We start from the raw sequence: 13,867 nt of genomic DNA on the forward strand, positions 1-13,867 counted from the left end.
CTCACCATTGCCAACAGGGTAATGACGAAGTAAATGGGCTCACTTTATACCAAGTGGAGACTGAACAGTAGTTTTGTTCTCGTGGGCTATAGAAAAACCACGCATCACTGATCCCTCAAGGATTAATTTCTCATGATAAATGTAATTGTCTAAAATAACAGTGGTGAAACCAATCATTATAAACTCCAAAGTACAGAGAATAGAGTGGGTGGGCACTGACTATTTTAAAAGGAGAAAAGCAAGCAAAAGGAGTGGCAAAGGGTACCCTGCAGCAGAAAGTGAATGCTGTTCTCTAATGGCCCATGAAGATCCTGTCTCAGCAGGAGGAAGGTCACAGTCAAGAGGCTCTTCACGTGCAGTATGCCAGTGATAAAATCACTAAGTGCACCTGGGATTTTAAAATGTCACATTCTACAAATGTAGAAAATTAGGCTGGGTTTGGCTGAAATTTAAATATTAAGCTCTGGGGCTTTCTGTGGGTTTGGTAGAAAAATGGCAAATTTTCTTCCAGGTAAGGGTTTGTATCTTTAATTGTATATGATAATAAAAAGCAATTATTCTTTTCATTCAATCTCTCATCTATGATCCTCATACTGTTGATCTGCTTCTGAATAACTGCTGTTGCCATAATGACTTAAGCCTTTTGTAAAATTGCTTCTGAATCTACAGTAGAAAATTACTTTTTTTCTGAATGCTGCATTGTATTTCAGACGACCAAAATGACATCCACAGAAAGGGCTATAGGTCATAGCTTAATCAGTACTTGCATTATACAAACAAGTATAGAGAAGTAAAGCCTTCCAGGGAGGGTTTCTATGTTTCTGATTGCCTGCTCTCTCACTGCCAGTTGCCGATGACACACACATAGCCGATGAAACAGAGAAGATAGGACTATGTCCAGAATACATGATACAAGGACTCTGGTGAGCATGTGTGGGATGTGCAAAGAGGGGGCCAGCAGTTTGCACTTTGATTGGATGATTATTTCCTAAGTTAGGCGAATGGTCATTGAAATGAATAGAAGTCCAAAATCACACAAGTGAAAGAGGAGGTAAGTGCAGCCAGCAAGACTGGTGGGACAAGAGTGGAGACTGCCAAGAATCCTGAAGAGATTGGTACTGTGATCCAGAGAGAAGTCAAGAAAGCTAAGCACCCCCAGGGTTGACTGCACTGTATTAGAGCAGACCACGCACACCAGCACTGTGTGTGCCCCTGCTCTCCTCAGGTTCAGACAGCTTGCAGCCCTAGGCCTCTCTGGTCATGAGTGCCTAAACTCATTTGGGAAATCCACATTTCACATTCTGCACTTCTGGGCTGGTGCTCCTCCATGCTTTTTCTTTCCCTCAATTATGAGTTGGCCAGTTTTACACTTAGACCAAAATCTAACTTGTTTGTATTTCTGCCCTTTCTAAGCTACTTCTGCGTTGTTATCTCCACCTGGGGTTGCAGGTCTGACTTTGAGCAGAGTCACAGCAATGATCGACAGATGAGTCCTTCCTCTCTTCACACATCAAAGCCCAGGGCTTGGTACAAAGCTGGGCATGCATCAGGGGAAAGACACAAACTGTACTGGGAAAAAGCAGTCTTACGACTGCTGAGTTAAACTGGGAAAAATAATGAGAAGTTTTCTAAATTGAAGCTTAAATTAAGATGCCTAATGAGGAGTAGCAGTTTTGTTTCAGTCATTCGTTCAATTAATTTTAATTGGTCACCTACTAAGTCCCAGGCAGCAGGATAAATACTGAGGATATGTATAATAGATGAAAATAGCTAAGGAGGTAAATAATTGAAATTAAACCAAAATGTGTTATACAGAATAAAAATCCATACCTAATTTGAAAAGTTGGATGCTGGATTTTTGTGTAAGTTTTCTTTTTCCTCCACGATGCTTTAGAATACAAACCGACCATCAAACATCTTCATTTTCTCACTTTCCTCACCCAGCTGCATTTTTCAACTCATATTTTCTGGAGAAATTTCTCAGTTACCTGTCTCCATACCTATGCCACGCAAGGTGGGCCCACATTGGAGACATGGTAACTGTCTGTTTCTACATGAACTCCTTTTGACAGTGTCATTAAGTCATAGCCAAATTGTAAGTCCATTCACACAATACAGTTGCATCTTTCATCTGGGCTGGGTTCTAATAGCCAAAGGATACACTGCGCATGGGCATCATCCTTGACATTCTATACAAATACACATTCAGAAGGCGATGTGCTTAGCACACAGACAAATCCACCTTTCTTTCCTACAATTCTTCTAGTTCATTCTTTCTTCCCTTTCCTTCCCTTATCCTCTTCCTCCCTATTCTTCCTCTCTCCATTTCCCTCTCTGCCTGCTCTTTCTATCCTTTGTTTTCTTCTTTTTCTTTCGTAAACGTCACAGTCTTTTCCTGTCTACCTAAAAGGCACTATTGTTACTAGCCCTCCTCTTCTCTGGATATTTAAGCAGCATACTTTGGAAATTGGAAAGACACCCTATGGGCATTTATTCCCTCCCTTGAGGTATACTTGCAAAGAAGTTTCCAGACCTACTTGCCTTTGCAGCTTGGGATTCCCTTATGGAGCAGAGTGGGCTATTGCTAGGAGTGGGATGCAGAGTGAGATTCTCTCTATTTCTTACGACACAAATGTATTTTATCCTGTGTCTTCCAGTGGGTGGGCATACAGTTAAATTCACTTAGGTTCATGGAACCCACACACTAACTCCCCAATGAATTCTTGTTTCAAATCTTTCATAAATTTATTCAGCCTGTACTGTTCTTTATCTTTTACCAGAATCATGATAGTTTATGAAAAAGTTCAACCATTGTATCAACCATTTGATCTCTTAAAAAGACAGAATTTGTATTGCCTTGGTGTGTGTATATGTACGTTTGTGTTATTGCATGTGCGGTGCACATGTGTGCTTGCCTGTATGTGAGTACACATGTGTGTGCAGGTGATTCTTGCATGTCAAGGACAATGGTTACACTGAGCATATTCTTTGACTAATTTTTGTCTTCTACATTGGTGCGGGATCTCACATTTGGACCCAAAGCTTCCTCATTTGGATAATCTAGCTAGCCACCTTGCTCTGAGGATCCCCTGTCTCTGTATTCCATGTGCTGGGATTATGTGCAGGCAGCCACACTTACCAGGTACTTACATGGGTGCTGGGCTCCTTAACGCTGATTTCCACATTTGTGAAATGAGCCCTTTGTATATTAAGTCATCTCACCAGTCCCAAGTTTGTATTTCTTTTTTTTCAAAGGAATATTATTGCACAGAAGTCTCTGCCTCCCTTGAAAGAACTACAAAGTGTTCTAAGTAGGAAGCCAAATGAAATTAATTAGTATGCATAATGTTTTCTGGTTTTTTATTCCATGTTTTTTGTAGGGTATATTTTAAATTTGTTCTCTTTTCCTGTTTGGGCAAGAAAGTAAGATAATTACAGATTGTACTGTAGGATTGTGTGAAAGACAAGTTGGAACAGAATATGGAAAGAACTTTTTCTTTCCTCCAAGGTAGACCTCTTGTACATTGTTAGATTTTTTTTATATATATAAAATCAGGTAAAGTGGCAACGGTACAAAAGTAGACAAGATACTTGCAATGATTGAAGAGAGTTAAGTTGATTTATTGCATGGCCTTATAGATACTTTTACAAGCCTATCATGGTGCCTTGACCATACATGAAACAGATCCCATGGAAGGGCAATGCAGAGAATCTTTGTAGGGATTCCTAATTGTTTTGCCTTATTGGTTTATTTTTGAATATTAGGTTTCTGCGTAATGCAACAAAAAGCAAGTGAGAAAAGTTAAAACAAAAAAGCTTTACTCTTAAAATAAAAGAAACACATAATTTTAGCTGGTCTAGAATTGAAATCATCTCCTGTATCTCCTATTCAAAATGATTTGTGTTAGAACTGGATATAAAATTGACTTACAGTAGGAATATTATAAATCATGGGATAGAATTACTCTTATAAATAAGAGATATTGCCCCACCAATTAGTTATGAATCATAACCATTGCCTCTACTCACTGAAATTCCCAGCAAACTTCATTTCTGAATTCCCTGTAGGCACCTTCAGAAACTGTGTGATGACAAACTTTGTTAGTTTTAACACTTATTCTGCACTGTGCAAAGTGAATTGTCAATGGGAAAAGTTTAAATAGTTGAGGTAGTTCATTGTATTCCATATGCTCCTTTCAGATGAAATTAATGGAAAATAGTGTAGTTGAAAATAATAATCACTGCAGACTTTAATTTCTTATAGATTGAATCTAAAATGGACACTTCTGTGTCTAAGACAAATTTGCAATTTGCTTGATATTTTTAAAATATATAACAATGCTACTTTCTTTGAATCCCTTAGAAGACACACTACAGTGACTGTTATGCAAATAACTCAAAGTGTGTAATAACATAATTTTCTGATTAGAAAATGAGATTTCTGTTTTTTTTTCTTCCCTATTCACAGAGCAATGGGTGACTGTACTTTTGGGGACAAAATGTTACATACATAAGAATAAAGAGTCTCACATCCTTTTGTTGCAGGTGAGCTTTAGTAGAAGCAAATAAATATTCTAATCACTTAAAAAGTCAATAAGGTCAATATTTTTGAGACTAAAAATTAGATGCGCAAGTTACATCATAGACTGAAATATACCTCTGTGAATGAAAGGTGCATATGTGATGTTTTATCATTTACAGAAAAATATGAAAGATATTAATGAATTTGAAGACCAGAGAATTTTCCTTCTGAGCACTGAACACATAAATAAAGTTTCAGTCAACTTTAAAGAATTATGCACGAAAATAAAACAAACATATATAGAGACAATAAAAAAATTAAAGTCTCAAAATAAGAAAAAGAATGAATCCATCAGATTCTATCAATGATACGCAAAATTACCTTTCACAACCAATGGGATCTTGCTGTCAAGTTACTGAGTGCTCATGCCTTTTTTTTTTTTTTTTTTTTTTTTTTGCTTTTAAGTGGGAATTCTATGTAAAGAAGTATGCATTCTTTTTTTCTTACATAAGAGAGTTTTTCCTGCTTTCAGACACGTGCAAACATATGCAAAAGCTATTCTTTTCTCTCCCACTTTCCAGGTTTAATGAGCCATGAGAGCTGTGTTTCTGTTACATTGATCATGTTAACTTCACCACAGGTAAGCATGCATTCCCAAATGCAAAATGTGCCACTGTGTACCCATTCACTCTTATACTCCACTTTTAAAGGGAAAACTAGCATTTACTTTTAATGGTATTTTATTAAACTTCAGGAGAAAGTGTTGTTTGTTAGGCAAAGAAAAGAAAGAAATAATGTTTCAAAGCAAGCATATAAGCACAGAGCCTCTTCCTACCCATGTAGCAATCCAAGAAAAATGAAATAAGACTTAGTTTTGTATGGATATTTTACATTTCAAGTTGTGTGGCATTATCTTAGCTATACTACATAAAACAAAATCTGCAGAATGATTCCCTTACTATTGAGTATTACTTACAAGCCCCTTTCTTCTCAATAACATAGCAGTGATAATTGTAAATGTTAGAAATGTGGGGCTTTGGATACCTTAAAAACAAATATAAAATTACTTCAGCCTTCACAACATTCCCCAAGTATGTTTTCATTTAACTTTAGTCCAAATGGTTGGTTGGTCATGTCTGTCCAGATGCTGAAATTCCATTATCATTTGGAAGGTTCAGATCTGCTGCTAAAGTTTTTTTTTTTTTTTTTTTACCACTTTTCTTTGTGTCTTCATTTAACTTTTACTGTGTCAGTTTCCTAGTGCATGGTGGTTTTAATAATAGTTCTAGTATTGCTTATTCATTCAGCAACACTTATATTGCTACAAGTACTGAGCAAAACAGGTGAAGTAAAATTAAGAGCACGATATCTCCATGTTAAACAGGTCGATGGTCACTTTATGAAGCATGAGTAATAACGGTTAAGATAAAAAATAATTGTATTCAGAGTGACTGTAATCTGTGATCACATATACCAAAGGCATTGCTGATGCTCAATCAACATTGTGTAATTTGTAATCTTCATTAAAGATCTATGCACTATTTATTATCACCTACTTTCTAGCACAGAAAAATAATAGTGAGCTGTGATTGAATGAATGCCAAGTGCCAGGATTTTATGCAGAACTTTACATGTATTACTGTGCTCTAACTAATTCACAATGCTATGAGATAGTATTTCTATTATCTTTCCATTAAATTTTATAGCAATTAACTTAAACTACCCCCATTTACACAGCTAGAGATAAGGACACATGCGATTGCAAAGCCCATGCTCTGCCTGCAATGCTATGATGAGTCAAGCTCTTAGATTAATACTGACTTTCTCTGATCTACACCACCCAGAACAATGAACGTTCTTACAAGACCTTCCAAAAGTGCTGTTTCCTTACTAATTGCAATCAATTGCTCAGATCTAAAGTAAAACTGATGTGCATGATGTCTTAGTCTACCTAAATAGTGTCTTACTTGAGGTCAGACTATAAAACAGGAATGTCTGCATCTGTTCACCTACTTCTAGAAAATAAAAATCTTAAAACATGACCAAGACCAGCTCTCCTCTGAGGACTCTGTAAGATAGAATAGACTCATGTGCTTACATTTCCTTTGAAAAACTGGAGTGAGAATAAACATTTGTCAGGGATTCTGAAGCCTATACTTAAGATAGTATAAGTATAGTATAAGTATAAGATAGATCCATAGAATATTTTTTCCATCTGTGCTCTTCCAAATGCCCTATAGACGTGGTAAATGGGAGAATTTTCTGGGTGAATACAAAATTTAGATTTACTTGGAATGAAAGATTATTACTTCTTTCATTATTTTTTCATTCATCATTTTAAAGAAAACCAATATATATTATCCTTCTGATAATAGAATTAGTCAAGTAAAACAAGGAGGAATTGAATATTAAATATAGAAACAATGTTCAAATGTAAGTATTGATATGTTGGGCCTCACAATCTAGGAGGGATCAAGGCCTCATTCCCAAAAAACTAGAAGTTACTCTCAACACTATGATGGCAAGGCCCTGTTGCTAAAGATAACACACACACACACACACACACACACACACACACACACACACACACACATTGTATGTGAGGAAATTGAGGTGGTACCTACATAGAGTCTTTACCCCAACTTGTTATCATCTTCTTTGATACTGGAAGATGATACCAAGGGAGAAAAGTAAACACCATCTCAGGCACAAAACCTTTGATCTCATGTGGGGATAGCAGAGGGAGGCACATGGAGCTGAATCTCTGTGAATTTGAGGCTAGCCTGGTCTACAAAGCTACATAGAGAAATCCTTTCTCAAAAAACCAAAAATAATCAGTAAATAATCTAATATATTAAAAACTTTGATCTATGATGGTATCCTGCCTGCCATGGTAGCATAACACTTGATGGAGTTTATTAAGGAGAGATGGAAAGCAAGTAGATATGGATATAAGGGATGGTGACAGGAACTTGAGGAGCAGAGGGAAGGCAAACCATATTTAGGATATATTCTGTGAGACAATAATCTGTTCTTAATAGATGGAAAAAATAAAGTCTTGAAAAGAGACAATGACTGACATTGGAAAATGATAATAATTAACACACCGATGAGTTGCAACTGTTGTAAATATATATATGACCACAATGGAGTTTCTAAGTATATAAAGTGAATTATAATGGATCAGAAGGGAGGGGAATTGCATTATAATTATAGTAGAACTTAAATGTCGTATTTTAAGAAATGGGTGAATCATCCTAACAGGAAATCAGTTAGTAAACATTGACTTAACTAGCACTCTAGATCAATTGTAGTCAACTGACATACAAAATTTCCCATCCATAATCAAAGAATACAATCATTTTAAATGTACATTAAATACTTTTCAGGTTAGATGTCATGTTAGGCAGTGAGACAAGCATTAGCAATTTAAAAATGAATGAAATCATATCACACACTTTACCTGAAGTAAAAATATATACATAGATAAATATATGTGCATACATATATGATATAGTATTATAATATAAATGATTGTTAACACTATGGACCAAATGATACAAAATACAGTAAAAGTACCTTTACAAGGAAACTTTATCACAGTGAAGTACATCCAAAGAAACCCTTAAATTTTAAACTAACATATCACATATCAAAGCAATTTTAATATTAGTAGAAGGAAGAAAATAATAATTATCAGAGCAGAAGTGAATGAAATAGAACAGAAACCATAGAAAACAGAAGTCAACAAATTAATGATCTGTTTTTCTGAAAAGAAGAACAAAGTGAATCAACTTTTAACTTCACTAAGAAAAAGTTCCAAATAATAAGTCATAAGTAAATAAGTAACTGATGCTAGAGAATTATCCAGATCCTAAGAAACTACAAAAATGACCCTGTATCATCCCATTTGGTAATCTAAAAGAAGTGGATAAGCTCCTTAACAAAAGCAACCGATCAAAAAGATCAAAAATGAAATCAGGAAGAAACACAAATTTATAATTAACCAATTAATTATTAAGGAGAATGAGCCATTAATTAAAGGCATGTTATCAAAGAGAAGCCAAGGGCCAGATGGTTTCCCTGCTGAACTCCTTCAAATATTTCCAGGACTAACCCAAGTTCTTCAAATTAACTAATTTCACTCATTTATGAAATGATCGTCATTCTAATTCTAAGTTCAGAAACTGGAAAAATACAATTCCATATTTATGATAAACACATATGTAAAACTTCTCTACTAGCAAACCCTATTCAAGAGCACATTACATACACCATTCATGATCAAGGAAGATTCATCCCTGAGATGCAAGGATGGCCAACATATGTCAATCAAAAAATGTCATACATCACATTAACAAAATGATATTTTACAGTATCTGATCATTTCAATAGATGCAGGTAAACCTTCAAGATTCCAGTACTTCAACTTAAAAACTACTATAATAAATAAAAATGAACTCCATAAACTACAGGGTATAAAATCAGGTGTTGGGTACCTATTTACTATGAATTGAAACATGTCCTCATAGAGGAAAGAGAGGGTCCTTAGGTTCAGGAAGTAAACCAACATACAAGGCTTAGGAACAAAATGAAACTTAATGGGTTCAGGAAGATCCTGAAATTGCAAGACTCATGCCATAACCTCAGGGTTAACTTAACTATTAACAATTTCTGGGAAGGTGAAACTTCACAATTGACTAAACTTCCTACAAGTTGTGCTGGGAGCCTCAGGGGTATGGCTCTCATGAGTTGTAACCCATGCAGGACTGGGCTTTTCTGTGATACAGATACTTTCCAGACATCTTACTTCTGTTAGAAAGCCCTCACTGATACTCCTGTAATCATGTCTTCCATCTGTTCTTGGTGCCTTAACTGGGATGAGTACATATTTGCATACCTCTCCAAAGGAAAATCACACAATATTAGGGTAGGAAAAATCTAGTATTTATATAAACAATAAAAAGAAGACAAATTTGAAATCAAGGCTCAAAAACCTAATTTATAAAAACTGTACAAAATCTGAGAATAGCTTTAACCAATATGTGAAATAATTCTATGGTAAAAGTTATGCACCACATTACTTTTATTTCTGTTTTTCCTTCCTGTGGAACCAGAACTTCAGCATTTCTGGCTACCTCAGAATCAACCCTAGTGCTACAGCCATCATTGCATACTAGACTATTAAATTTCTTGTTACCATCTTGCCTTACTGCATTGTATAAAAACTAAACATTCTAAACATGAGTTGGATCATCCCACTCCCTAGAGAAAAATATGCAAATAACAGAATAAAATAAATATCCAAATGTCTCTGGGCCATATACAGAATAAAAAAATAATTCCACAATAACTTGGGAAGCAATATGTGGTCTCCAAACCCAAGTCTCACTTCTCTTATTTTACAGTTATGTTGCTCTCTTAATGATCACACCACACAAATTCTTACGATCTCCTGACCCAGGATGCATCAATTCATCATTTCAGTGACTGACATTCAAAGCCGTCTTAGACAGCTAACAGAGACTCTGGACATGATAAGCACAGATTCTTTGCAATACATTTCCAAAACTCACTGACAGAGAATTAGGATAGGAAGATTACTGTTTGGAACTTAAAATGCTTGATTATTGGCAATACCTCCTGGCAACCCAAGGGATTATCTACTTTTGTGCTATAAATTTCTGTCTCTGGCTTTATCACTTCTTTCCTTTTCATATGTATGTTGTGAACGTGTGTGTGTGTGTGTGTGTGTGTGTGTGTGTGTGTGTGTGTGTGTGTGTGTCTTTATCCAGAAGGTTCAAATGATGGCTGTAAAAATTAAAAGACACTAACAGAACAGTTATGTTTTTTAATTTATGTCTATGCTCATATGGAGGTAGCTTTTCAATACTTTATTTATATGAAAATAACAGAAAGTGTCCACACTTAAAATTTCGCAAATAGCTTGTGATTCAGAAACATTGCTAATTGTATATAAGAATTACATGGGATTAGAGGTGGATCAGTGGTTCAGAGAATGTACTGTTCATTCATAGGGCTTGGGTTCAATTCCTAGAACTCACAATGGGCTATAACATCATTTACTGGGGGATCTAATGTCCTCTGGGAGCATGGCACACATATGGTGCATATTAACTCATAGGGGTGCACACTCACATACCATATATGTGTGTGTGCATATATTATATCTTAAAGTATTAGCCAATGGCAGAGATTTAAAGTTTTACTAATCTTTGAAAAAGAGACACTGAAAATGATTTAAAATCATTGAAGGAATGATAAAAATAGCATTGCTAATCTGTATTTTCTTCTTTTTTCAAATTGCTTGCATAGGAAAAATCAGATGTCAATCAATGACATAAAAAGCATTTCACAGAAAGGTGACACCAGAATTGAGTATGTGCTAATTAACACTTTCTTGCCTTAGACATGAAAAACCATTCTAATTCTGGAAGGAACAAGCACTTGGTTCCCATTCGAGATAGGCTTGGCAACTTATAATAGGAATACAGTTTGAATAATAGGTTATTGTGGCAAACTGCTTTTCTTTAAATTCACAGTAGAACTGTTATGACAAATCAGGGTGTGGTGACATACTCTTTTAATCCTTGCACTAAGGAGGCAATGGCAGGCATATCTCGATGAATCTGAGGCTAGCCTGGACTACATAGAAAATTCCAAGACAGTAAGGAATTGCCTCAAACAAAAGAATGTTATATCAAAAACTATGATGTTCCCCCAGTAAATTTCTGAATTCTAATAAAATGGAATATGGATAGTCATTATAAAATGACCCTTTGACAATCTTATTTCATAGCACTGGACTTTCATTTCAACTATTTTGGAAAACAATGTAATTTAGGAATAGTTTCTTTTAGTCCATTAATAAAATCATAATATATTTTATATCAAATAAGATGCATGAATATTTTAAGGAGCTTAAGAAATATTATACTTAAAGTTTTAAAACATAAAGGAGGAAAATTCTAATTATACAATGGGTCCATTTACTGTGTTCTGAAGTTAAAAGCATAAACCCATTCTGTGTCAATTAAGCCAAACCCAAAGTTTTGACAATAGATGATATGCTGTTGAAGTAATCAGTCCTGTGAGACTTTGTTAGATGCAAGATAGCTGATAATAAAACATCAAACACTGGAGCAGGATGGGGGGAGTCTTACTTATGGAAAAGATAATTTCAGAATATTTTAATGTAAAATTTAGTGCATTTGTGCCTTCTTTTTTTTCCAGGATTTTTGAAATGCCTGGGGTTGTTTTTGGTTTGGTTTGGTTTTGGTTTTTGTTCCTGCTAGTTGTGAAAACCTACCATATAAAATCCTTGTTCAAAAGGAAACATTTTACCTACTAGTTCTGGCACGTGCAACTGTCAAATTGGCACAGTGATTGTACGCTCAGTTCCTCTCTTTGTAGTCACATTAAAAATCTGAGAGGTTAGAAACCAAGTATCATGAAGAAAAGAAGGATCAAGAGGGCGAAAATGATTGTTGTTCTCAGTTAGGGAACTTAAATTCTGGGAGGGAGACGGCAATTGCATCCTCAGAGCTCCAGCCTTGCTGCTGAATAGAGAGTCATTTCCAGTCATTTCCTTCAGTGGAAGATATATCTCAGAGAAAGACGTGAAGAAAGAGTGGACTTTTAAATGCCTCTTTTGTTATTTATGTGTTGCTCACAGATGGGTGAGAAACAATTTTGAATTTGCAGTAGACACATTTGCTATATTGAATTCTGTGTCTGCTGGTTAGAGTGGTGAATAAACCAATGAGGAATGGATCCCCCAAGTGGAAAATGAGCCATGCAAAGGAATTCCTGCTGGATTCCTAGTTTGAAATTGTGAACTACACTTTAGCAAGTAGCAGAATTGCAGACTAGGGCGTGGTGAAAACAACTGATAGTATTTGGTGCAGAAGACAGAAAAAGTATTTTTCTACACATTTGGACATGAGTTTGTAGTTGATATGTTTCTTCTTCAGACAATAGCATATATTTGGCATGTTTTCTATTCTTCCTGTATTGTTTATGATAAATATTCAATGATTTATATGTATCTCAATAATATATTTCCTTGTAAATGTGGGGGTGCCATCTGCCCTGAGTATGAGACTGCCCTGGACTGACAAAGCTCTGAACCTGGTTTTACTGAGACTGAGTATGAACCTTTGGATGTATCTGGAGTTATCATTTTAAATAACATCACTGTGATGTTTCTGGGGTCTCTACTGTCTAGCATTTGAGTTTCTGTACAACAAGCTGTAAGTATTTTTGAATGGTGAAATTGACAATAGATTGAACATAGAAAATAAAACTGAGATGTATGTTTCCAACTCTTGAGAAATTTGTGGGCAAGTGAGGAAAAAAATCAGAAACAACACCCCACAAGATTCGCAATTCAGATGTAAAAGCTTGCTTCAGAAGATGAACCGGAGAAATGATTTTATGTGGAAAATAAAAGAAAAATAAAACAACCCTTGAAGCAAGTACAATTTAACCTTTCAAGTAATAAGCCACTATTAATAAGAAATGAGATGAGAGCAGAGAGCTGACATGAAGTAATTTGTTTCTGCTTTCAATATGGAAGCAGAATGCAATTTAGTAAGGATGCAGTTTATATATAATACTGTGGCATTTTGTACAGGAAAGTATTTTAACTATACACAGTAACTATGACAATATCTTCAACATCATGTTTTTGCCTATAGGTTTTTGCTCCATAACCTTGCCATAGTCATTCTTTCTAGGCTAAAATAAACCAAATAAACCAAGAGAAACAGTTCTGAGGAAGGTTCAATAGCATTCCCCTGACTGCAAAAAAATATGAAGCATCCCCCTTAATAGAAATAAGAAATTCCAGAGGCAGCTGCTGACAGGAAAGGCTCACACTTCAAAATAGCCATCCTTCAGATGGCACAGATCCAAGCCACCCACTCTCACCTTTTTCATCTCTTCTATGAGAAATATATTTGCCATATTACTGAGCATCATTTTCAAATGAATTAAATGTAGCTTTTCCTTATTTCCTTATATAATAAGCTCTACCATCAACTTTGCATCCAGTTTGCCTGACAATCACCTTTCATCTTGAAGTTTCTTTTTCTTTTTTTCTTATCATTTTTTGAGATGGGGTTTCTCTGTGTAGTTTTGGAGGCTGTCCTGTAACTCTGTAGACCCAGGTAGCCCCGACCCCAGCCTTTGCCTCCCCAGAGCTGGGATTAGAGGCATGCACAACCATCACCAGGCTAAGTTTCTTAAAGACTTCTGTCATTAATATCATGACAGAATTCAGATATCCTGCAAGTACATGGTCGTTGTGTAGGAGGCAATTGT

The 13,867-nt window shown here is 35.6% G+C and overlaps 1 protein-coding gene and 1 long non-coding RNA gene across 2 annotated transcripts in view; one reads left to right on the plus strand and one right to left on the minus strand.

The window, feature by feature from the left end:
• Cntnap2 (contactin associated protein 2) overlaps positions 1-13,867 on the minus strand; it is a 1,481,094-nt gene that overhangs the window by 1,305,767 nt on the left and 161,460 nt on the right. The window lies entirely within an intron of this gene.
• LOC103160471 overlaps positions 1-13,867 on the plus strand; it is a 55,232-nt gene that overhangs the window by 13,787 nt on the left and 27,578 nt on the right. The window contains exons 3-4 of the long non-coding RNA XR_004771856.1: positions 4,469-4,545; positions 5,104-5,162. This is a non-coding gene — a long non-coding RNA (uncharacterized LOC103160471). The remainder of the gene's footprint in view (positions 1-4,468; positions 4,546-5,103; positions 5,163-13,867) is intronic.

The sequence above is a fragment of the Cricetulus griseus genome, assembly GCF_003668045.3.
Source record: "Cricetulus griseus strain 17A/GY chromosome 1 unlocalized genomic scaffold, alternate assembly CriGri-PICRH-1.0 chr1_0, whole genome shotgun sequence".
Lineage (NCBI taxonomy): Eukaryota > Metazoa > Chordata > Mammalia > Rodentia > Cricetidae > Cricetulus > Cricetulus griseus.